The following is an 18995-nucleotide window of genomic DNA, read 5'->3' on the forward strand; positions in this document are numbered from 1 at the left end:
CCGAGGCATCCCCGCACGCAGCCTGCGCCCCCCCTAAATAATCTTGCGTGCCCCCAGTTTGCGCACCGCTGCCTTAGAGGACGAAGAATGGGATGGTCCAGCAGGCAGCAGCCAAGAGCTCAATCTGCATCACGTTAAAGGAGAACGCATATAAGGTCCTCATGCGTTGGTACCATACCCCACTTAAACTATCCAAATTTGTCAGAGGTTATTCCCCACTTTGCCCCAAGCAATGCGGGGAAAGGGCTGACTTGTGTCACATGCTGTGGTCATGCACGAAGGTGATCCCGATTTGGGAAAAAATTAGAGACTGGTTGCAAAGGATACTCGACTTAAAGATCCCCCTGGACCCGTGGCTGTTCCTGTTGGGCAGACGAGTTCAGGGAATGTCGAACGCGACACATAAATTGGTAGCACATTTTGCAACCGCCACGCGGTGCGAGATCGCAGCATTGTGGAAACAAGCTGATTTACCAATTATCCCCAAAATCAGGAATAGGATTTGGCATGTGTGCCGGATGGAGCAGTTGACGAGTTAGGGTGGAGGGCATGTGGATATGCGCACAGTAGGAGTCCGAAGTCAAGAGTGAGGCCGTTAAGAGAGGCGAAGATCAACCATCCAGCCACCCCCCCCCTTTTTTTTTTCTTTTCCCCTCCTGGTGTCATGATGTCCCGTTTCCCCGTTCACGTTGGTCCTGTCTGTCTTGTCAGTCCTGTAAGCCATGACCTTGTATCATCCACGTCAGCTGTCCTGATTGTCTGTTCTTGTTTGTTTGTATTTCACACTTCAGGGTGCATACGCATTGGCTTATGGAATGATTTACCATGTTTGTAATGTAAAAGCCAACAAAATCGAAGTTATAAAAAAAAAAAAGCCCCCACCTCCCCTGAATACTTTTAAAGAATGCCCCCACCTTCCCCGAATACATTTAAAAAATGCCCCCACACCCCCCGAATACATTTAAAAAATGCCCCCGCTGTCCTTTGATTGGCTCTCCGCTCCTCCAATCAGGGACAGCTGCACAGACACTCACACATTGCTCTTGACCAGCCACCGTCCGCCCCCGCACCCATTCTCAGCACTTGCAGCCGCGCCTGCCCTCGCGCTGCCAGCCCTAGCATGAGGCCCCTATGCTCTTGGTGCCCCCGGGCAACTGCCCAGCGTGCCCATAGGTTAAGACGGCTCTGTTTGTGATGTGGAAAAGTGGTAAAACTAATATGATGCAGACCTTTACACGTGTCCACTCCACCCCTCCCCCCAAACAAGCTGTCACACAATATTGCCACAATGCAGCTACATATATTGATGCCATAATAAAAATGACTATTTGTGCCGATTTAGGCCGTGCCTATAGTGCCGTCGATGGCGACACGGCAGGTGATGTCACCAGTCGCCACCGGCGAAAGTTATGGTTTGTCGGGCAGCGGCATCGCGGGATTCCGGCAATTTGATTTGTTTAAGGGCCGTGACGCGACAGCCCTTGAAAAATCTAATTTTGCCGGCTTCCAGTTTCTGTGATGTCGCTCTGTTGCGCGCACTATAAGCGCATGCGGTGGCGGCAATGTATTTGTTTTCGGGCGACACTATAAGCGCAGCCTTAGGCTGATCTCAGACAGAAGGCGATGCGGCGTGCGCTAACGTGCGCACGTCCGTTGCAAATTTGGGTGGTGCAGTGGGAGTTTTTAAACGGAAAACTCCACCGGCGGGGCAAAGTGCAGCGTTGTCGCTGAGACATTTTGCCGGCACAACCCAAATTGTAATTTGGGGCTAGTCGCATGATGCAAGCTGGTTCAGCCAATAGAGGCGAACCAGCTCCGTGACGCGTTCGTTACACGCCCCCAAACGGCGCGATATGGCTCCTGCTGTTTGAGAACAGATCGCCGGCGGGGGCGCGAACACAAGCAACATGTCTGAGCGAGCCCTTAGGCTGACTTCAGACAGGCTGCGCACGTTCGCCACTCTTTCGCTTTGGTGGGTGGGAGTTTTCAAACTGAAAATTACCCCCGGCGGCAAAGTACAGCATTGTCGCCGCTACACTTGAAAAAGACAACTGAAGTTCTGATTTCAAGCGGCAGCTGCGTCACGTGTACTTCGCCAGCCAATCAGAAACACAGTTTTTTTCCCAAGTCCCGCCTCCAAACTCGTCATTCTGTCTGCTGGGGATGAACAGAGGCGCGGACGCGGGGTAGCGTAGCAGCCTGTCTGAGCTTTGATGCACATGCCACAGCAAAAGCATGCAAAGGTCTTTTTTTAGCATACATGTGGAGAAACACAACATAGCAACAACAAAAAATATTCAAAATAATTTACAAGAGCATGATGCCTTGGGGTGTGGTATGAAAAAGTGGAAACTCTCCTCTAAAATCAGTCAAAACAGTGGTGTCTGCGCTAATCTGCTAGCACCACATTTTAGGAGTATTTTTTGTATGCTTATACCGCTCACTCTCCATCATTGCTTGCTCATTTTATTGCGTCTGAAGTGAACTGAAGCAGCGGGAACAGCGGAACATAATCGTCAAATCCTATTGGCTGCAGAGCCGTTGACGCCGTTGGCGCCTTCGACGCCGTCGGCGCGCTCCCCTGATTGGTCCTTTCTCTTCCCTCCGAGCTCGCGCTTGAAGCAACCGTTGCCCGAGGGGGCGCGGCGTGGCGAGCCAAAATAAAGTGCTTTGAAATCGAGGCGCAGGAGCTGCTGTCTCGCGCCGCATAATTAGGTGCCACCCGCGCGGGGCGGGGCGGGGCATTCGAATTGTAGGCGGGAAACGGCGTACCAACGGCCGCTTTCGCCGAGGCTCGGGTAACTATCAGTGGGGTTTATTAGAAATTATGAAAAATTACACACACACACCTATCTTTATACATGGTGTGTGTATATATATATATACATACATACATACATACATACATACACACACACACACACACACACACACACACACACACACACACACGTGATTAGGCACATTTTCATCATTTGTGATATGTGTATATTCGATTTTTTAATGCACGTGCTTGTTTTTTTTTTTTTTACAAATGATAAAAATGTTCTATCATGTATATACAATATATATATATATATATATATATATATATACACACACACACACACACACACACACACACACACACACACACACTACATCTGTTCTTCCGTGTAATTGTGTAGAGAAAGTAGAATTTAATAATACATTATGTAGCCTCTGCATTTGGCACATTTACGTGTTTTATGATATTTAATTCCCAATAGCAACATTATCCTTAGTGTGAAATTAGATATACAGTACTGTGGGGGAGGAGGAATGGTGGATCTTGCAGTGCTGTGTCAGACTTGTAATATATATATATATATATATATATATATATATATATATATACACAGGTAAACCCCGTTATAGCGCGGTCCTCGGGTGCCAACCCAATCCGACCGCGTTAGACCCGGGGTCGCGCTAATTAAAAAAAAAATGGCCGCCGCGCGCCTGATCGGGAGGGAGTGAGGAAGGAAGGAAGGGGTGGCCGGAAGCCCTACTCGTCCCCTAGCAACGGCGAGTCCTCCCACCACCGGCATCCATTTCCTCCCCCCCAGGCCCCCACACCTACCGGCCCTCCGCGGCATAGCGGGGGTTAAGATGGCGGCGCATGCAGGGAGGGGGAGACCCACACACCGGTCCTGACATGCAGGGAGGGGGAGACCCACACACCGGGCCTGACATGCAGCCGCAGGGAGGAAGGACACCAGAGCAAGGGACCGGTCCTGATCACCACCTCCCCGTGTCAGGAGAGATAAGGACTAAAGGGGGAGGAGTGGGTGTGCTTCCCTCACTGGAAGTCTCATCCTCTGAGGGGTTAATATGGCTGTAACAGGAGGGATATGACTTCAGTGCGGGTGTGAGGTTTTTTTTTATTGTAGGTAGGGCTACATTAAACCCCATGCGTGTCAGGGGAGGGGCAGAGACAGCACTCATTGCTCTGCACTGACATTCAAGCGGTTAAGGTGTTCATTGTGGCACTCAAGGGGTTAAGGTGCTGGGGTCTGTGGGGGACCTACCTGTCTGAGAGAGATATCTGTTTAGAGTGTGTGCGGTGTAGAGTGTGTGCGGTGTAGAGTGTGTGCGGTGTAGAGTGTGTGCGGTGTAGAGTGTGTGCGGTGTGCAGTGTGTAGAGTGTGTGCTGGGAGTGTGTGTAGTGTGTAGAGTGTGTGCTGGGAGTGTGTATTTTGCGGTATAACGGGGCGCGCTATAACGGGGTTTATATATATATACCGGAGCATGTATGTAAAGCGAAAATGTACTTAAAGTGAAGCACTACCTTTTTCCCACTTATTGATGCATGTACTGTACGGCAATCGTCATATACGTGCATAACTGATGTAAATAACACATTTGTAACATGCTCTATACTCTCCCCGCATGCGCACAGCTTTGGTACAGATAGGGAGCTGGTATTGCAGTTCAGGACGTGCTGACAGGCGCATGCGTGAGCTGCCGTTTGCCTATTGGGCGACATGTACTGCTGCGGCCGAGTTTATTTGAGCATTTGCCCGGTCTCGGCCGCAGCAGTAACCAGGCGCGCGCCGGGATGTGCTTGGCGCGCGCCGAAGCCGCGGAGGAGCGCCCTCCGATCGAGGCTTTCTCCTCTCGCTCGCCGGGTCCGCCAGGTCCCCCGGAACCCCCTGCCGCCGTCCCACATCGCGGGACACCAGGGCTCCCTCGGGGAGCCCTGGACGCGCGTGCAGGGGGCGCAGGCACCCGATGACGCGTGACCGCGCGTCGATGACGCGTGGCACGCCGAGGGAGTGCGGCTAGCATGCCGGGGCATCCCCAGGCTTGCGGAGCTAGCCGCACTCAAATAAAATGTGCCGCCTCTGTACTTACTCGCGAGTGTACTTAAAGTGAGTGTCCTTAAACCGGGGTATGCCTGTATGTATGTACGTACATACATACATACATACACACACACACACACACACACACACACACACACACACACACACACACACACACACACACACACTGGTTGACAAATCAAAAATCTACTCGCCACCTAGTACCAAACGTGTGCTGCTTGGGCCAATATTTACTCGCCCAGGGGTTAAATCCACTCGCCCGGGGCGAGCAAATGTATAGGTTTATCGAACACTATATATATATACAGGGTTGCAGACTTGCCTGAGACATGCAGATGAGCATACAGTTATATTTGCATATTTGCTTTCCTGTGGAGGGTTTTTGTCACTTTTTTTACTCACCATAACTTAACTCAGTATTATGGTTTAGCCTATCCCATAGCCTCTCTTGCATTCCCAGTAAAATCAACCCCACACTGATGAGACCCATCAAGGTCGAAACAGCTGTCTGTGGGTGGTTTTCTGGGTATGCACCTTAACCCTGGCTGTACTCAAAGCTGTGACCATGCAGCAAGCTTAAGCCTATAGGGAACCATGTTAAAAATGGTTATTGAGGCAAAAAGTGACACTGTGTGCTCATTTGCATGTCATTTCCCAGAATCCCTTGCTGCAGTGGAAGTGCTGTATGCTGGGTAATAATGGGGAAAGGCAGGGTTGCAGACCTGCCTGAGACATGCAGATGAGCATACAGTTATATTTGTATATATATATAATATATGCAGATGAGCATACAGTTATATTTGTATATATATATATATAATATTTCGGCTCCTGATGGAGCCTCTCTCAAGAAGTATGTATATGTAATTATTTGATATCACTTGTTAGCATAATCAAGTCTCAGACAGGTCTGTAACCCAGCTTTTCACCATTATCACCTAGCATACGGTGCTTCCACTGCAGCAAGGGATTCTGGGAAATGACATGCAGATGACCACGGTGTGCATATTTATTTTTACTTTCACAAACTCGTTTTAGTTTGTTGGTGGGGGTGTTAGTAAACCTTGCGGTAAGCACACTCAGCCTTTATTAGTGAAAGGCAGGGTTGCAGACCTACTTAAGGCCTCGGCCATGTTACCTGCTGGCGTAATGAGGCGCGCTGAGGCTCAGGGAAAGTGGGTGCTTTCCCTGGCCATAGTCAGCGCGCCGTCAGGGGGTGTGTCGGGGGCGGAACAGTGATGTCACGGAGCTGGTTCGCTCTCATTGGGCAAACCGCTCACGTGACCGGCCCTGCGCGCCGGCAAGCGGGAAAATGTTAAATTCTGTTAAGACCTACGCTTCCGCGCGCTTGCGAGCCCCTACTAAAGTTGCTCTAATTTCGGCTGTAGGGGCTCAGTGCTGAGCGGGAGCGCGCCCCCGCCAGCAACCAGCAACCATGGACGAGGCCTAAGGCTGGGGCCATGGTACTGCAGATGAGCGAGCAGATTGCCTTAAGGCAGTGTTCGCGTCCATGCGGAGTGCGGGCACGTGCTTGCGGAAGCGGGAGGGGGCCCGCGTTGCGCAAGAAATCAGTTCAAACTGATTTCTTGGTGTGACGGGCCGGTCACGTGAGAGGTTCACCCAATGAGGACGAACCAGCTTCGTGACATCACTGGCACACCCCTAGACACGCCCACGGACGGCGCGTGTACCATGGCCGAAAAAATGCACCCGCTTTGAGCGGGTGACGTCACGGCCACGCACGCTTCCGCACGGGCGAAGGCAGGGAACACGCGCAGGGGATCACGTTGTCTGGCGTTGTTTATATGCCGTCTCTATGGTGCCCATGGTGACGTGACGAGGACAGCGCAGGTGCAGGAGTGTTCAGGACGCGACGGAACCGAATCAGTCAACAAGAGGGGTGGAGAACCGGGTACTGGAGGGACAGAGGCCACGGCATAGTTAAGGGCCACAATAAAGGACACCTCACAGAAAGCCAGGGTGTATCAGAGATCCAGGGGCCACAGGCCAGCAGGTATCCAGGGGCCACAGGCCAGGGTGCATCAGGTATCCAGGGGCCACAGGCTAGGGTGCATCAGGTATCCAGGGGATATCAGATGCAGGGTGCATCAGGTATCCAGTCCGCAGGAGGGGGGGGGGGATGGGAGTCAGGAGAGGGAGGGACCACACATACATACTGACACTGACTGACCAGGTGGGGGTGAAGAAGCGTTGAAGGGGGGAAAGAAGTCGGATGTGAACTGGGGGGGGGGGGAGTGCAGCTCTAAACAGGGGTGGGGGCAGAGCTGTGAAGAGGGGGGAAGAGAGTGGAAGGGAGTGGGAGCAAGAGCGAGAACATTACATCCCGGGTAACGCCGGATCTATCAGCTAGTATATCTATCTATCTATATATACAGTGTTCGACAAACCTATACATTTGCACGTCCCGGGCGAGTGGATTTAACATCGTGGCAAGCTCCTATTGGCCCAAGCAGCACACGTGTGGTACTAGGTGGCGAGTAGATTTTTTTGTTCGACGAGTAGATTTTTTGGTGATTTGTCGACCAGTGTGTGTGTGTGTGTGTGTGTGTGTGTGTGTATATATATATATATATGTATGTATGTATGTATGTATGTATGTATGTATGTATATATGTATGTGTGTTCCTTACCGAGTAGATCCAGGATCACGAGGCAAGAAGGAGACAGCACACTCAAAGGTACAAAAAAAAAAAAAAAGCTGTGTGTGCGGTGCACGCGCATAGTAAGTGAAACTTCTTTGACTTTTGTCACAGAAATTGACTTATAACGCGCGTGCTCGGCACACATGTGTCAGTCAGTGTATGTGTCAGTCAGTGACTATGTATGTGTGTCAGTCAGAGAGTATGTATTTGTGTCAGAGAGTATGTATGTATGTTTGTGTATGTATGTGTGTCAGTCAGAGATTATGTATGTGTGTCAGTCAGTGTGTGTATGTGTGTCAGTCAGTGTGTTCATGTGTGTCAGTCAGTGTGTGCATGTGTGTCAGTCAGTGTGTCAGTCAATGTGTGTGTGTGTCAGTCAGTGTGTGAGTGTGTGTGTCAGTCAGTATGTCTCTCTGTGTTGTGTGAATGTCTCTCTGTGTCGGTCAGTGTGTGCATGTGTGTCAGTGTGTGCATGTGTGTCAGTGTGTGCATGTGTGTCAGTCAGTGTGTGTGTGTGTCAGTCAATGTGTGTGTGTGTCAGTGTATGTCTCTCTCTCTGTGTTGTGTGAATGTCTCTCTGTGTCGGTCAGTGTGTGTATGTGTGTCGGTCAGTGTGTGTATGTGTGTCAGTCAGTGTGTGTATGTGTGTCAGTCAGTGTGTGTATGTGTGTCAGTCAGTGTGTGTATGTGTGTCAGTCAGTGAGTGTATGTGTGTCAGTCAGTGAGTGTATGTGTGTCAGTCAGTGAGTGTATGTGTGTCAGTCAGTGAGTGTATGTGTGTCAGTCAGTGTGCGTGCATGTGTGCATGTGTGTGTGTGTGTGTGTGTGTGTGTATGTGTGTCAGTTAGTGTGTGTGTCAGTCAGTGTGTGTATGTGTGTGTGTCAGTCAGTGTGTGTATGTGTGTCAGCCAGTGTGTGTGTGTGTGCATGTGTGTCAGTCAGTGTGTGTGCATGTGTGTCAGTCAGTGTGTGTGTGTGTGTGTGTGTGTGTGTGTCAGTCAGTGTGTGTATGTGTGTGTGTCAGTCAGTGTGTGTATATGTGTCAGCCAGTGTGTGTGTGTGTATGTGTGTCAGTCAGTGTGTGTGTGTGTCTGTGTGTCAGTCAGTGTGTGTGTATGTGTCAGTATGTGTGTCAGTGTGTGTGCATGTGTGTCAGTCAGTGTGTGTGCATGTGTGTCAGTCAGTGTGTGTGCATGTGTGTCAGTCAGTGTGTGTGTATGTGTGTCAGTCAGTGTGTGTGTGTGTGTGTGTGTGTCAGTCAGTGTGTGTGTGTGTGTGTGTGTCAGTCAGTGTGTGTGTATGTGTGTCAGTCAGTGTGTGTGTGTGTGTGTGTGTGTGTGTGTGTGTGTGTGTATATGTATGTGTGTGTGTCTGTCAGTGTATGTGTGTCTCTCTTTCTGTGTCCTGCCCCCTCTCTCCTGACTCCCCCCCCTCACAGACAGGCAGAGCTGCGGACCCGCGGCGGCTCTGCCTGAGACACTCCTCCTCCCCTCACACCCCCTTACAGACAGGCAGAGCTGCGGACCCGCGGCGGCTCTGTCTTGGTCTCTTCCCCCCCCCCCCCCCTCACAGACAGGCAGAGCTGCGGACCCGCGGCGGCTCTGCCTGAGACTCTCCTCCTCCCCTCACACCCCCCCCCCCTCACAGACAGGCAGAGCTGCGGACCTGCGGCGGCTCTGCCTGAGACTCTCCTCCTCCCCTTACACCCCCCCCCCCCTCACAGACAGGCAGAGCTGCGGACCCGCGGCGGCTCTGCCTGAGACTCTCCTACTCCCCTCACACCCCCCCCCCCCCTCACAGACAGGCAGAGCTGCGGACCCGCGGCGGCTCTGCCTGAGACTCTCCTCCTCCCCTCACACCCCCCCCCTCACAGACAGGCAGAGCTGCGGACCCGCGGCGGCTCTGCCTGAGACTCTCCTCCTCCCCTCACACCCCCCCCCCCCCTCACAGACAGGCAGAGCTGCGGACCCGCGGCGGTTCTGCCTGAGACTCTCCTACTCCCCTCACACCCCCCCCCCCCCTCCTCCCTCCTCCCTCACAGACAGGCAGAGCTGCGGACCCGCGGCGGCTCTGCCTGTCCCTCCTCCCCCCCCACCCCCCGGCGAGACGCGGCCGCACCGGGCAGATACCTTAATAAAGCCCCCCCCTCCGGAAGTGCTGCGTGGGCAGAGGCAGTGTCGGCGGGGGAAGGGGGGCAGCGCGTCATCGTCAGCGGGAGCTGGCTTCGAGGGGAGCGCTGCAGCGATCCCCTTCTGATGGTGCTGTGGGGAACGCAGCTCACTCTACCCCCCCCCCCCCCCCCCCGTTCCATGCCTCGGATGAGGGAGGTCAGCAGGGAGTGGCGGCAATTAAATTTTGAGGGCTAGCGCCGCCGCCGCATGTCAGCGGGTGGGGGGAGCAGAGCTCGTTAGGAGCTGCGGCGGCGAGTAAATGTGGAGCGGGTGGGGGGGACCGTTTGGGGGGGAGCAAAGATGGTTAAATGGCGCTATATAAATAAAGACATACAATACAATACAATGTGACACGGTCGTCGCGCGGCAAATACAAACAGTTGTCGCACGAGGCACCCGTCGCACTCGCCACACTTTACACATGGACATTGGCGTCCTAGTGTTTGTTTTCGGCGCAAGCGCTGTTGCTCGCACTATCTCCTGCACTATGGACGCAGCCTAAGTATGTCTATGGAGTGTAAGTGTGCTGTGTGTCAGTGTACTGTGTTGGTTGCTGTGTGCCAGTGTGCTGTATGCGTGTGTGTGTTGGGGGGCGCAGTTGGAAGAAGTTGCAAAAACACTTAGTTGCTCCTCTGGCCCTGCATATTACATAGTCTCATAGTAGATGAGGTTGAAAAAAGACATAGGTCCATCAAGTACAACCTATGCTAAATTTAGACAACAGATACTTTATCCTATATCTATACTTACTTATTGATCCAGAGGAAGGCAAACAAAAAACCCCATTAAGGGGAAAAATTAATTCCTTCCTGACTCCAAGAATTGGCAATCGGATTAATCCCTGGATCAACATCCTTCCCATGTACTGTATACTTATTTGGTATATGGAAACAAAAAACAGCGCAAAACGCAATAGTGAAGTATGTCAAGTATAAAAATATATTAAATTGAGGATAAATATTCTGCGTACATCAAGGAGCTAGGATATCAACACTGAGTGTGCACAGCACACGAATTACCACTCGGCAGCCGAGGGTCCAGGAATCATGAACTGGTATCTCTGGCAGGTGTCACAGGTAACTGCTGTGGGGTTTCCCCTTCATACAACCATCCGGACACAGGGTCACCGCCTCTGCAGAAACCTTCCCTCTTGCAGGATGGAACACTGCAGATCCGAACGTTCCACAAGCAGCAGGCACACTTAGAAAGTTCTCAGACTGAGCGGCAAGGGCTCAAGTGGTCAGAAGCGCCCTCAAACCAGCACAGCCACACACGGAGACAGGCTCCCCAGCAGCAATGGCTCCGGCCTGGGACGCTGTCGCTCCGTAGTGCCGCGCTGTAGAGTGACGTCGCGGTTCTCAGTGATCAAAACACAGGGATAAAAATAGTCCAAAAAGCGCCCAAAGTTCTGGAACTTTTTGGACTACGGAGCGACAGCATCCCAGGCCGGAGCCATTGCTGCTGGGGAGCCTGTCTCCGTGTGTGGCTGTGCTGGTTTGAGGGCGCTTCTGACCACTTGAGCCCTTGCCGCTCAGTCTGAGAACTTTCTAAGTGTGCCTGCTGCTTGTGGAACGTTCGGATCTGCAGTGTTCCATCCTGCAAGAGGGAAGGTTTCTGCAGAGGCGGTGACCCTGTGTCCGGATGGTTGTATGAAGGGGAAACCCCACAGCTGTTACCTGTGACACCTGCCAGAGATTCCAGTTCCTGATTCCTGGACCCTCGGCTGCCGAGTGGTAATTTGTGTGCTGTGCACACTCAATGTTGATGTCCTAGCTCCTTGATGTACGCAGAATATTTATCCTCAATTTAATACATTTTTATACTTGACATACTTCACTATTGCGTTTTGCGCTGTTTTTTGTTTCCATTTCTTTAGTGTTTAAGGGGGTGCCGAGCCACCCCCTGGTTTATAGCTGCAGACGCTCAAATTACTACACTTCATGGTTATGTATTAATTTTTTATTTCACACTGTGGTAATATGTGGTTTTACTATTTAGTTTAAATTAGAAGGGTATTTGTTATTACACATTTGATCACTGTTATCACTCTTAGAGGTTAGTTAGTTGCGCACTATATATTCTATTCACTTTTATTTGGTATATCCCTGTATTCCTTTCCCATCTAAAAAGATGTCCAACCTTTTTTTGAACAAATCTATTGTATCTGCCATCACAGTCTCCATGGGTAATGAATTCCACATTTTAACTGCCCTTACTGTAAAGAACCCTTTCCATTGTTGCTGGTGAAATTTCCTTTCCTCCAACCTTAAGGGATGGCCTCGAGTCCTTTGTACTGCCCGTGGGATGAATAGTTCTTTTGAAAGCTCCTTGTATTGTCCCCGAATATATTTGTATATAGTTATCATATCCCCTCTTAGATGCCTCTTTTTTAATGTAAATAAATCTAATTTAGCTAGCCTCTCCTCATAAGTTAGAATGTCCATCCCCTTTATTAATTTGGTGGCTCTTCTCTGCACACTCTCTAGTTCCATAATGTCTTTTCTTAGGATTGGTGCCCAAAATTGTACTCCATGTTCAAGGTGTGGTCTTACTAATGCTTTGTAAAGGGGCATAATTATGTTTACTAGCTGAAGGAAAACCGTTATTCCTCGCCTAGGCTTCAGAACTGAGAGGAACCCTTCCTCTGCCAAGAAAGCTGAAGGCCTTGTGACTGAATACACATTCTGCACCAATTGCAGCAGACTTTCCGGGGAAGCTTTCACGCCCTGCAACTTGTTATCTCCGATTTCTGTTGAACTTAGAGGCCCGGGAATACGAAAGAAATGAAACGTAACGCACGCCAGGTTTCAAATCTTTTGTCTCAATTTATTACTCGTATATATAGATATTGGTTAGAGGCGTAACATAGGCGTAACAGGCGTAACCTGGGTGTGTCTTGGGCGTAGCATTGATTAGAGGCGTGATTTAGGGGCAGGACATATTAGTGGCATGATTTTGGGACGTGTTATTCCCAATACAGGCAATGTCTGAATACATAGCTTATTCATTGTCTGTTATCAAAAGAGACCTTGAATCTTTAGCAACTAATTATACTATTTTGCCTCTTTCAGCGAATCAGTCTATTATATTCTAACTAAAAGCAGGAGACTGACAATACAAAAAGTATCTTAGCAATGTCCTGAGCAGGAAGAAAGGAAATGTAATTTGGCAGAAACTGAGTGCATTAGGAATTATATTTCAGCAAAAGGCTGACTACAGAATCTTAACTAGTTATGATCAGACAAAATGGATGCTTAACACAAGTGTAGATTCTTGCCTGACCTACTGGTCCTAACAGTTCCCTCCTTTTTGTTCTCTAAAAGAACAAGTACCCTTACTTGGTACTCTTCTCTATGACTATGGCCTTGTAGTTACCAATAGAGACACATATATATATATATATATATATATATATATATATATATATATATATCATTAAATATTTCTATAGATTAGAAAATGGCTTACATCTCAATATGTCACATAATTTAAGGGTCAGCTATTTGTGAGAATTGGTGGGGACTAATTTCCGCTAAGAGCGACTGCACAAACATTCTTCTTGCACGCATCTTTCATACTGCATTTACTCAGAATGGCAAAACGGACCAAGATGGCTACTATGGTCAAAATGGCTGACTTGTGATCCTTTCCTTGTGGTTGACTCACGGCCCTTGGTGACCTCCCACCTTCCTCATATCCAGTCTTCTCAGTCCCCCCATATCCTTAAGAGACAGTCTATTTAAAGAACAGAACAGTTAACCATTTCATAGTCCTGATGGACCAAGATGTCCAAGTTGTGCATAACTTCATTCCTTTCTTTTCCGGCCATTATATCAGCCAAGTTGATTTCTTCTTCGGTCTCTTCTTCTGGGGGACTGGCGACATCATCACCGCAGAGAGGCATAGCGTCGGTGGGGGTTGCAACGCACTTCTGGATCAGAGTTTTGCTGTACTTAACACATAGAGAGCAATGAGCAGGACAAACACACACATACAAAAACATTCGCTAGCTTCGCTCAAAGCAAATCAATCCAACCACCAAGTCCCCATGGTCCCTGAATCCTGGATAAATACACAACATTGCGCTTTAACTAGGGCGCATACATGCCCCTCCCTTTGAGGCTAAAATATAGTCTAGAGCTATTTTATTCTGTAGAGCCATTAATTTAAACTAAACCTATTCTTGGTTAAGTGAGTAAATGTCTGTGGTTGTACAGTAGCGACATATCTTATTGAACTAAATACCGGCGGCATGCCGGGATCTGCCCCAGCTGCCGCCAGTAATGCACGCGCGCCGCCGCGTTCCCCCACTCACCCCCCCTCCTCCATCGCGCGCAATTTACACACGCTTCCGGACCCCTGTACCCCTTCTGCTCTGCCACTCTGCTTCCCCGAACCCCCGCTTACCTTAATGTCATCTCCAGGGGTGTCGGGGAAGCCTGGGGAAGCCGGGGAAGACGGGGAAGCCGGGCGCGCATGTGACTGTGACGTCACAGTGCGCCGCCACGCGCCGCGGCTACCCGCTTTTCAGCCACATACAGCCAGCGGCTTTTGCTCGAATAAGAGCTGCCGCTGCTGTATGATTGAGGATATCCCTGTAAACCTGTCATACTGTAACCCAACTCCTACATTTGGGAATAAATTCCCCGAAACTTATTCTTCCCATAGACTACTTTTTTAGCACTTGTGTATTGGGTGTCTCTTCTGTTTCTAACTCTACCTGTGAGCAATTAACATAACCGTGTGTTTGACTGATAAAGCATTCTCCCACCGGGATATCATTCTGCAGGGAGATTCTATTAACCTATAAATCCAAACAAAATAAACAGAGTTAAACAAATAATACCTTATACTATTTTGTCATCCTTATGGGACGCCACTTACACAAACATAATGAAGCATACATTGTAACTGAAAAATAATAAAAACCTGTAAAAATAAAAAGTTCAAAGTTCGTGTGTTGAGGCCTGGACTTTTTTGCCTATGACCTTTCTCCCTTGATGATTAGTGGTCAGAGAGTATTGTGTCCATCAAAACACTAATTTGCAGGCGCTATGTCTTTGTCTTTATTAGCTGTTTGTGCCTAGGCTGGCACTATTTTGACGTGCGTGATGTGTATCCATGATAATAAGAAATTTTTTTCTACTGCAATGCTGGTGATGAGTAGTATTTAAATGGCCTTTTCATCTGGGATGAAGAGCGTGCTTGCGTAGAAAATGCTTGACCATTAACCCGTCTCGCTTAGGTGCACTTTCAGCTTTAACCTGTGCCTAGAAAGACTCAAAAATATATATTAGTTGCATGCAATACTTATTAATTGTTTTATTACCAATAACATGGTCCTTAATTTGTTACTTTGAACTACTGATGGTCATCACCCATCCCATAAGTGTCTCATAGGGAGTGAATTTATACCTAGAAATAAATTCTTGTATTAATATGGTTACTACTATTGTTAGCATCCGCATATAAACAGAGATATCCCCTATTAACGCTCCTCAAATTTGAAACTAAGCAACCAATGTGGACTTGACTTTGCTACAATCCAAGTTCCTAAAACTTGGTACCTCAGCCTGTGCCAAACCAATTGCTTCCATAATCAACTCTATCCTGTCTGCAGGCCATATCCCTAAAACCTGGAAAACTGCCAGAGTTGTCCCAATCTTCAAAAAATGGGGACAAAAACACTGTCTCGAACTACAGATCAATCTCTCTTCTCCCAATACAGACTTGCTCTCATTCACACCTAAGTGCCATCTGCCATTTTCTCTGATGCAAATGGTGTCAACCTTTTAGTCATTTAATACTAACTAATCTTAAAACTCGCCCCACAAATCAAGCATCCCAACAGCCTGCACTCATGGCTATTGTCCCACACCCACAGTCACTCCTGGCTTTCACCTCAAACACTCCACTGTAACTATTCTGCTAAAAATGTGAAATGCCCTGTATATAATGTATACCCTGTTCACTTATGCAACTGCACTTGCAATTATATATCCCCTGTCCTTTAACTCTATATCCAGGACATACCCAAAAACGAATAAATGGTTACAAAATTATAAATTTGGCAGATATGATATATCCCTCAACATAGGGACGGCTTGCTACCTGCTTTGCTGTGACATCTGCAAAGGTATTATTATTATTATTTTTTACCAGGGGCCTGTCAGCCCTGTTAGTATGGCAGCAGCCTTTATTACTGCAAGAGCCCTTGGAGTTAACATTGATATAATAAATTCTGATCCTGCTGTGCATTGTGTATTATTTATAACATATCAAGTTCTGGATCCTCTATAGGTATTTCAGAGAGTCCTTCAATAACCTATGTATCTCCCCTCTTTTGTTCATATATTATCTATATGAACAAAAATACAAAAATAGTTATGAAAACAGGTTGCTTGATATATAGCAAAATTAAACTGGTAAATAGATTTGTATGTGTAGCTAATATAAAAATATTTACTGCTTGTGTTAAAAGAAAAAGCCTGCAGTAGGTCTTTTAACAGCTGTGGCATTAACAATAGGGAACCTGTAAATATAGTAGAAATCCTGAACAAGAGATTTCCTTTTAAAATAGACAAATAATTTTGAACTCTTTGCAAAGTGCTGAGCACACGGCCAGCATTAACTTTTAAAGAAAAAAGAAAAAAAATAATTTTCAAAGCGCTTTTTTTTTTTTCCTGGGCAAACAGCCAGTTGTTCCAGGCTTTTCGCCAGAAACCTCAAAGTACGGATAGCAGATAACGGGTTTTGCTGTTTTATTAATCCCTCGCGCAGGGGATTGTAACATTAGTTTAATGTTAAATATGAAGCTTTCCACGCTGTCCTAAAACTGCATTTTGTATGGCCTTTCAAAAATTAAATAACGGGAATATTTCAAATTGCTTATAAACACCAAATCTATGCCAACAAGAGCATGCAATATTCTTCCACTCATTCACCTGAATGCCTTCTGAAAGAAATCTCATATTCCTGCAAACTTCCATCAATACAATTTAATGCTATCCCGTTTCAACTCTTCCCTCTTAAACTAAAACAAAATCTCTTCAAACATGCAACAGTTATACCATGACTAAAAAAACAGCAAGCTTGACCCTACCTGTCTTGTATGGTACTGTAAGGATCGGCGTTAGGTCCTGCCCCTGTGACGACACGAGCGACGCACTACAGACCAGGGCAGCTACCCACAGGTTCCCTGCCGCCAGACACAGGAGTACCTCCAGATTCGGGTTTAGGCCCTGCCCCCCCGTACAGCCCCGTGAGGACACGGGGGACGCACCACGCCGTGTCACGAGGAGCACACGAGGGGTTAATCCCCTCTGATCTCAGATCACCTGCACCTGCGATTTATCTCCGCCCCTGTCTACCATTGAGCGGCTGCTTCCTTGTGGGCAGTACTCCCTATACCTGCCTGCAGCTCATTGGTCTAACCTCCTTTATATGCTTTGCTAGCCCTCTGGCAAATTGGATGAGCATAAGACTTCATTGCGTACGAAGTGCTTACTGCAATCCCTGCCTCCATGTCTTGTACCTTGTATCCACAGTTCTTGTTTCATTCCTTGTCTGACCTTACTTGTACCTGGACCCCGAACATCACCACTCCTGGCCACGGCAAGTACTTACGACGATCCACACCTCTCCAACCTCTGACCAAGGCAAGTACCTACGACGATCCGTACCTCTCCAATCCCAACCTGGCTAACGACGACCAATCTGCATTCTTGACGCGCTCACGTGGCTGGAGGTCGTTTTATTCAATCCCCAACTCGGCCTCGCGGTCACGTCCTGTTTGTGGCGAGCACTCCGTTACAGATATAGCTGTATTTAGCAATTTCTGGGAATCCCATTTAGTGTATGTTGCAGCGGTGCTGAAAAGGATAAGAGAAGCAGTGCTGACACTCAAACCATCTAAGTGTCTAATCGGGATGGCAGAAGTACTCCGGCACAGAGTATTGGGGGCATCTCGAGCCGGAGCCGGCTAAAGTAGAGGCAATTCTCGAGTGGCCAGTGCCCTGAACAAAGAAGCAGGTTATGGCTTTTTTAGGCACAGCTGGCTACTATAGGAAGTTTGTCCCCCAGTACAGTGATCTGGCCAAACCGCTGACTGACCTGACTCAGAAGAAACTCTTGGTTCTGGTTACTTTTGATCTCCGGTTTTGTGGAGGCATTCCAGGCTCTGAAGTCTGCTTTGGCTAGCGTTCCCATCCTTGCAGCCCCTGACTACAGCAAGTGGTTCTTGGTGCAGACCGATGCCTCGGACTATGGTGTCGGTGCTGTACTAAACCACGTAGACGATTGGGTGCTCTCCCCCATCCTCGCCTAACTGAGCCACAAGCTGTTGCCTCGGGAGGTGGCGTATGCCACAATCGAGAGAGTGCCTAGCAATCATTTGGGCATTGAAGATGCTCCGGCCCTAACTGTATGATAGAGCTTTTAAGGTGATCAGTGATCACAATCCCCTCAGCTGTTTACAGAGGGTGTCAGGGGAAAATGGCAAACTTCTGCGCTGGAGCTTTGCCCTGCAGTAATTTGACTTTACTATCCAGCACAAGAAGGGCTCTGAGCATGGCAATGCCGATGGACTCTTCCGACAGGACATCCCCAGTGACCAGAAAAACTCCAGGATATCCTGGTCTGCGGAGCCACCTAATGGGGTGACTACCCCAGAGCCTTTGTCTTGAGGGGGAAGGTGTGATGGGAGGGTTTAACCATGCTATATAATAAAGGTTAATTCCTCTGGTTACCCCTGAAACCGTGTGGACTCGGTAGCTACAGAAGCACCATTAGCCAGGAACCAGGGATAATACATATTGAAAATTAAGTGACCCCTGCTTTTTTCTGATTTCATGTTCTCTTGGCCCTAGAACTGTGAGATTTCTTGTGTTTGTTTTAGGGGGAATGTTTGGGTAGAAATACAATTATTTTGTGTGCAGGAGTTCGGGGGCAAAGTTACCGGTAGTCCTTTAATTCTCCCCGGCACGCAGGATCTGCCGTTACGCGGGGTGAATTACACTGGGGCAACACAGTGACCCCCAGACTCCTGGATTTCGAGCCCAAATATCTCAAATCCATTTCCATACAAGTATAAGGTTCCCCAACGTGTATACTTTATTAAAGTGTACTTTATAAGGTTTTAGACATTTGCTATACGACTATACAGTCAGCCAGGGCATCAGCATACATGCCGGCAAGTCTGCATAGTGCCCGTAGTTCAAAGAGGAGAGGATGTCCAGACGTGAGAAGACTGTTTGGTGGGCGAGAAAGGGCAAATTGCCAAGTGCGGAGAACAAAGGGCACCCTGTGGGGACATCTTT

The 18995-nt window shown here is 48.5% G+C and overlaps 1 protein-coding gene across 1 annotated transcript in view; it reads left to right on the forward strand.

Annotated features, from left to right (window-relative positions):
- The first annotated feature begins 2732 nt into the window (after positions 1–2732).
- Positions 2733–18995, forward strand: part of ENTHD1 (ENTH domain containing 1) — a 281812-nt gene continuing 265549 nt past the window's right edge. The window contains exons 1-2 of the mRNA XM_075573741.1: positions 2733–2798; positions 15705–15814. The gene's annotated coding sequence lies outside the window, so the exon portion shown is untranslated. The remainder of the gene's footprint in view (positions 2799–15704; positions 15815–18995) is intronic.

Source organism: Ascaphus truei, chromosome 17 (assembly GCF_040206685.1).
Source record: "Ascaphus truei isolate aAscTru1 chromosome 17, aAscTru1.hap1, whole genome shotgun sequence".
NCBI lineage: Eukaryota > Metazoa > Chordata > Amphibia > Anura > Ascaphidae > Ascaphus > Ascaphus truei.